Consider the following 8,046-nt stretch of genomic DNA (forward strand, 5'->3'; position numbering starts at 1 on the left):
TGCGCCTGGACGACCTTCAACTCGGTGAAGGACGTTTTTCGGTCTGCCCAATACTTGTTGGGTGCAAAGAGTGGATCTTGACCAAGTGTTGCAGAGTGGCATATTCCAAGGTCCAGGACTACGTGCTGAGAGATGCACTAAAGCCAGGGGCAGCTGCCACCCAAGCTAAAATGGGGAAAGACCACCATCTAAGGTCCTTCTGCCAGAGTTTAATGGGGGCCTGTTCAATTTTCAGACCCTCCCGTTGCCTCAATGTATTTAAATAGTGTCCTGCATGAGTGAGAAATGCCTTTGGTTTTTGCAATTGCAGGGAATGTCAAATTCCAATGTTTATTTTTCTTGATATGCAAAGACTGTACAGAATTGTTTTAATGCCTCTGAATGTAGATAGAGATTTTTTACGAAGTAAGTATATTTTTGCAAAACAAAAATCTGGCAGGACTTGCAATGGATACTTCTTTCAAAACTTACTGTTATTTCATACTCTGCCCCTCCCCAGCATTTTTTGTTCAATTCATTGCCAGATTTCATTTCCCAGTGCTAAAGAAAGGCCTGGTGCAAAACATTTGAGTCACACATTTCCTCCAAGGTGTCTTTTGCAATTCCAGTTTCTGTTCCTGACTTAACAGGTTTTATTTTGGTTTTTATTTGTACGAGAAATGGAAGAATGCATGATATGTAATGTCTTAGTTAAAGGTAGAAAGCTATTTATTTTCCACGTCAATAATGCGATTCAGTGCATTTGGACTGTCTAAATACATTTCATATAATAACACTTACATACAACATATAGAATTACAGATCATAGAATCACTATAGTATGGAAGCAGGCCATTCAGTCCATTGAGTCCACACTGTACCTCTGAAAAGTATCCCACCCAGACCCAATCACCATACCCTATCCCTGTAACTTTGCATTTCCCGTGGCTAATCCACCTTGCCTGCACATCCCTGGACAATGTGGGCAATTTGGCACGGCCAATCCACCTAACCTGTACATCCTTGGAGGAAACCAGAGTACCAGGAGGGATTAACAGGGTATTGTAAGGAGTTCATCAAAGGTTACGCAGCCATGGCAGGCTGTCTACTCAGGCTCCTCAGGAAAGGGGTAGAATAGGAATGTGATTTGAATTTCCTCGAGGCATTCAGCCATCTGAAGGAAAACCTTTGAACTGCCCCCACATTTGGAGCAATAAATGACCAAGAGGACTTTTATCTGGATGTCACAACCACTGGGATAGGTTAAGCAGACAGTGTTACTCCAAGAGTGACACAGTAAGCTGTGGCTACTGACTAATGCCAGTAAGTTAAATGTTGCAAGATGGTGGCAGAGTAGGTCGCTCCAGCCGGAGCTCATCTGCTCTGCTTACTCTTCTTCTTTTCTTCTTTCTGTCCTCTTTTTCTCTCTCCTAGTGCTCTTTTTACTTCTTCTCCTTTTTTTTTCCCTTCGACTCCGGGCCTGTAATGATGACTCCCAAGCTCCGGTGAGGAGCAACGATCCCTGGCCTCCAACGATGATTCCCAGCCTCTGGTGACAATTCCCAGCCTCCGGCGATGACTCCTGGCATGGCACAGCGGTCTCCTCCCATTGGGGCCTCCCAACATGGCAAAACATGGCGAACTTACAGTGTCCTGTAGTGGCCTCCTCCTGTAGGGGCCTTCTGGAGTGGCATGGCAACTTCCCAGCCTGGTGCTGCATCCTCATGCAGCAGCCTCCCGGTGTTGGCATGACGACCTTCCGGCCTCCTGCAGTAGCCTCCCAGAGTTTGGAGTGTTGCTGGGGCAGTTTGGAGCCAGGGCCTGGTGCAGACTGGAACCTAAGTGCCAACGTGGTCTGCTGCACTGAATATTTTTTTGTAATGCTGGACATTTTATTTCTGATTTTTTGTCTAAAATCTTGTAACAAAAGAAGCTGTGCCTAGGTACTTTTGTATCTAAGTTGGCACTGTCATTGGTGATGTATAAGCTTTTCACTATATTCATTGAGTAAACATGACAATAAAGGCTATTCTAATTCTATGCCTCCCAAGTGCTGACAGCTATAGAAAGAGGCAACTCGAGTTGCAAAGGGCACCTATTAGTGGGTCGTGAAATATTTCTAGTTCTTTACAGGGTCATCCTCGATGACCTTGATAACCTGTCACACAGCAATATGGATGTTGCTGGATAATAGGATCAAATATGGGAGAGTAAGTAACAAATGCATTGTCCATTGGACATCATTGCTTTTTGAAATGAACTTGGGGCTGGATCTAACATGGCTTTTACCAGTTTCAAAATCTCCTCACCCCTGGCCTCATCCCATTTCCAACCCTCCCTCTCATCCCCGCCTCCTTTACCTGACACAACCTGTCCATCTTTTCTCCCACCTATCCACCCCCTCACCTCACTGACCAATCCCCACCACTCCCTACCTGCAGTCACCTATCACCATCCCACCTACCTTCCCCAGCCCCACCCCTCCTCTCTCTATTTATTTCCCAGCTCCCTTACCCCTGCTCCATTTCTGAAGAAGGATCCTGACCTGAAATGTCAACTTTCCTGCTCCTCTGATGCTGCCTGGCCTGCTGTGTTTCTCCAGCTCCACACTGTGTTATCTTGGGGCTGGAAAAGTTGGCTGAACTGAAACTAGCCCAAGATCTGATCTATCCAGGGGTGGGATATAGATGTGAGTTTACATGGGGACACCCGACAGAGAGGGACATATATGTGGCTGGGTCCAGCTCAGTAATGAATGGAGACCATAGCACGGGGTAGAATGGAGAAAGTTTTAAAGTTCCCCAGCATCACGAGTGCATAGCAGGCCCAGCTGCTTACGTGGCCTATGTAGTTACATACCTGCCCCCTCCCTCAAAATTCCTAACTCCCAATTAGGGTATGCTGGATTTAATGCTCATGTCCAATGCCTGTGCAGAACATTGGGCTAGGCAAGGTTCATCTCAGCAAATGGGAAGCCATTGCTTACAGCTCAGCTGCTAAAAGTTATACTGAGTGTCACAGACAATTTAGAGATTATTACATCCAGAAGGTGAAAATACACTCAGAGGCAGAACCCAAGTGGGTGGGCTAGAAGGCTGACAAGTTGAAAATAAGGGGGGCTAGAGAGGGAATGTTTTGGGATACATATCTATTAGAATAGATTGCTGCTGTAATGGCAAAAGAGGGTACACAAAAGACCAACCTGCCCCTGGACCTGATCCAAGTCCGTAAGTAATATGTCTTCCTCAAGGCAATGATCAAAGCAAAGGGAGATGGGGGGGTCAGTTGATGATTCCTTTGAAGTAGCTGATGTATTGGTTAAGGAGCTATGTTTAAGGGGGAAAGGTGGATTGTGCCCACACACAGTGACAGGAGGAATTGATATCATTAGCCCACCAGGACCTGTGGGCTGGACACCTAGGGCCAGAGATGACCTGGGGGTGAATGGAGGAGGCTGGTTGGTGGCCTTATCTCAGGGAAGAGGAAAAGGAATACCGTGACAATGCGCCGCAATAACAGATCCTCATTCCAGGAAGGTCCCACTGAGACATGCGAAAAGGGTGGGAAGGCTTTGGAGATCCATACAGACAGATTTTATTGAGTCACTGCCTATCACCAAACCAGACAGCAGGTACTACATGGCACTGGCAGATATTTTCTCAAATGGAAGTCAACACTTGCAGAAAGCTACGGGAGGAGATCAGCTGAATCCTGCTAAAATTCTAGATCCTCCCTTTAGCCTTTCAATACTTTGAGCTGGGTCTAGTGAGAGGGAAGAATGTAGGCAGTGGGATGTTGCCAAATAAGCACCAACAGCCTATTATATAATACACGTTTAGGATGGAATGTATCAAAACGAGGGGTCATATTTTTAAAATGAGAGGAAAATTTAAAAGGGACCTGAGAGGCGACTTTTTCACACAGAGGGTGGTTTGTATGTAGAATGAATTGCTGGAGGAAGTGGTAGATACAGGTATAATTACAACATGGCACAGTGGCTCAGTGGTTAGCACTGCTGCCTTGCAATACCAGGGACCTAGGTTCGATTCCAGCCTCAGGCAACTCTATGTGTGGAGCTTGCACATTCTCCCTGTATCTGCAGGCATTTCTTCCAGGTGCTCTGGTTTCCTCCCACTGTCCAAAGATGTGTAGGTTAGGTGGATTGACCTTGCTAAATTGCCTGTAGTGTCCAGCAATGTGCAGGCTGGTGTGCTAGAAAATTGGAGATTTTCAGACTCCAGTGGCCATATTTTGGTGAGATTTGAACCCAGCTCCCCAGAGGATTATCCACACCTCTGGATAATGAATCCAGCAGCAACAATACTCCATGCCTTCGCCTTTGAGATGGGACATACCTTGCTGCTGAGGGAGGTGATAATCCTGGTTGGAAGCAGGCAGATGGACTGAGGTGACAGAGCCGTTGTTTACTTGCAGAGAGCAGCTTGACCCCCCGTGATACAGGCAATGCACAGCATGGAGCACTGATAGAATAGTGTCGTATATGCATGAGGCAAAATGGCTGGGCTGGTTAGGGTAACACTGCACTAAATTTTTCAAAAACATGAGTTACAAACATGGGGAGGTATCAGTTTCCTGCCCATAATTAAATGTCATGGCCAGCAAGGTACAGGTTTGTCTCAAATGTTGAGGAAATAGCTCCTTGGGCTGGTGGTGGTGACAGAAGACAAACCAGACTAAAGGTGAAACATTCATGAACAAATCACACAGGTACTTGCTGGAACTGAGGAACAAACAAAATTGTTATGGGACAGTTGGTGGAAAGAGGCACAAGGTGTTTATGTGTGGGTCAGGGTATAAATGTCAAAAGGAGGTTTATTCATTCACAGGATGAGGGCATCACTGGCTAGGCTAGAATTTATTGCCCAGAGGGCAGTTCAGAGTCAACCACATTGCTGTGGGTCTGGGGTCACATGTAGGCCAGACCAGGTAAGGATGGCAGTTTCCTTTCCTCAAGGGCATTAGTGAACCAGATGGGTTATTCTGAAAATTGACAATGGATTTCTGGTCATCGTTAGAATCTTAATTTCCAGATATTTGTTGAATTCAAATTCCACCATCTGTCATGGCAGGATTTGAACCCAGGTGTCTGGAACATTATCTGGGTCTCTGGATTAATAGTCCAGTGATAATACTGCTAGGCTATCACATCCCTGTATTAACCATAGCTTTCAAAACACTGTACGGATTTGGAATGGTCTAGACTTGGAATTTTGACTTTTACATGGTTCCAAATCCTCTAAACATCATTACAGCTGCTAAAACAGTAGGAAACAGAAGGCAACCCCGAGCGAAAGTCCCAGACTCCTGAATTGAAGGAATTAAGTGCCCCTTAATGACACCCAGACTAGGAATGGATTGGTGCTGATTCCCACAGGGAAAATGATGTACCATGACGTGTACTGTGCAGTAGCATCTGTTGTCCTCAATTTGATGGTGGTGCCCAGTAGAGATAATAATAATAATAATATAATAATGGGAGAAATTATTAAAGGAAATGTCCAGACTATACTGAGCACTACACTATGGGGACAAAAGTCGGGAGGATTTGTATAAATTGGGAGGTAACGAGTGGTATTATTGCTGGACTGTTAATCCAGAGACCCAGAAAACATTCTGGGAACCAGGGTTCAAATCCCACCTAAGCTGATGGTGGAATTTGAATTCAATAAAATATCTGGAATTAAGAATCTAATGAATCCATTGTTGATTGTCGGAAAAACCCATCTGGTCCACTAATGTCCTTTAGGGAAGGAAACTGCCATCCTCACCTGGTCTGGCCTACATGTGATTCCAGACCCTCAGCAATGTGGTTGAACTGCCCTCTGAGCAATTAAGGATGAGCAATAAATGCTGCTTGGCCAGTGATGCCCACATCTGTTAATGAATAAAGGAAAAAAAACTAGCTCAGGAAAGGGAAACAGAGATCTGAACAATTACACAGCCATATTTCTGAGGAAGGGTTACTGGAACAGAAATATTAACTCTGCTTTCTCTCCATAAATGTTGCCAGGACTGCTGAGATTTCCCAGAAATTTCTGTTTTTGTTTCTGATTTCTAGCATCTGCAGTTCGTTGGATTTTTTTGTTTACTGGAAAGCATCAGACCAGGCCACCCTGAATGATACATGTTTTATGTATGGTGCATGGTTGCTGATTTAGAGGATTCAAAACTGGGTTGTGTACCCTCATGGGTCAACAACAGCTCTCAAATGGGCCACAAGCACACACAATATCCTCATGAATGAGTTCCAGCTGCAATTGACCTCTGAGGAATATTCAGTGTCAATGGTCTGTGTGTGTATAACCAGACTGCAATGGGGATGGGATTCAAGATGCCAGTGATGGGGTAGTGACAATTGCTGGTGCCAGCCTATCAGGTGGAGAATATTGGGGTCATCCAAAATAGGGTATATGTGTGGCATCAAAAGGCCCTTCTGAATGGGAGAGTTCCATAGTTAGCACAGGTTTGAAAGGGGCCGCATATGGTGTCATCCCTCTATCATTTGGAGGAATTTGACCAGCCAGTGTGTGGGTTTGCATGGGGAAGTGCATGACCCGTTGATTGCACTATGGAGATGATGGTAGAGGACCATGTTCAGGTGGTATATGAGGGCAATGAGATGTAATGCGGTACCAGCAGTGTAAGCCAGTTTAGGCTAAAGAATGGCACATGTTGCCCCATTCTGGTACCAACCTTCAAAATTCCAAATTTCACAGAAAATGATCATTCCAATCTGAAACCATATGTTGGTCACAATTGTCACAATTGACGATGGCTGTCCCAATCTCCAATAGTATGTAGCCCACTTTCATTATGGTATTCCATCCCTGCCTGAGCAATTCACAGCATTGGTTAAGGTGTTAAGTTTTCCCAAAAGCACTATTATATTCTTGAACAATGAAACAGAGACAGGGGAGGGAGATCAGGGAAATAGATTCCCCACTTTTATGGGATATTGCTTTTAATATTGAAATCCCCTACTGGATTTGAGTTGTGTCACGTGTACTAACGTAGGCATAAATACTTATAGTATTGTATGTGTTAGAATTATTATGCAAACAGAACTGCAATGCCATAAGACAAAATGTAGGAAATGGTATAGAAGGACCAGTAATGGATTTTATTGTTTAAACAGGAGCTTGGTGGAGAGTTGGAGATTCCACCATGCAGTAGGAAATGATCATTGACGGTAATACCTTTCATACTTGAGATATTAAAGAGGGAGATGTGGGATTGAAATCACTTACAACTATACTTTATCAAGACTTGATGAAATATGATGGAAAAAGTTCTTAATCCTACAGACACAAGTAAATGAAAGCCAGGCAGTTAATCTCAGGCATTCCAACATCACAACAGAACTGATATTATAAAAATGACTAGAATTTGAAACATTATAACAACAAGATTTCCATCATCATGTCATCTTATTAAGAAATGGAGGGGGGCAACATCACAACTAAAAGACTCAGACAACATCCACTCACTCCTGTCACAGAATGAGAAAAATTCTTTACATAAGTAGCTTTGGAGCCAATTGGTGGAAGGCATGTTTTCTATTGTGAAAATAACACCAGCACTGAACAGGTCTGTCTGGGACAGACTTGAAGAAACAATAAAACTGCTAGCATAATGACCTCAGGAAATGTGTTCACAATATTTCGATAAGGATCATCATAAAAAGGACTAGCGTGAAGGGTTTGACACGCCAGTTACAGAGGAGGGTCAGGAACAGTCAGTCTGGTTTGTGAACTTACAAACCTTACCAGAAGAACCAACCACCTGGAGGATTATAAGCAATCAGCCAAATCTGAGGGGTACTGGGGCTAAGAAGTTAAAGTAACAGCCAAACTCAGAGGATTTGGGTCTGGATTAAGTAATGTTTGAGCAGAGACTTGGTGGGGTTGGGAATGAGTTACCTTTCAGATGAAGGCTTTTTACCTAACACATCATGGTGACATAACAAGGTGTAGAGCTGGATGAACACAGCAGGCCAAGCAGCATCATAGGAGCAGGAAGGCTGACATTTTGGGCCTAGACCCTTCA

Source organism: Rhincodon typus, chromosome 28 (assembly GCF_021869965.1).
Source record: "Rhincodon typus isolate 14 chromosome 28, sRhiTyp1.1, whole genome shotgun sequence".
In the NCBI taxonomy this organism is placed as follows: Eukaryota; Metazoa; Chordata; class Chondrichthyes; order Orectolobiformes; family Rhincodontidae; genus Rhincodon; species Rhincodon typus.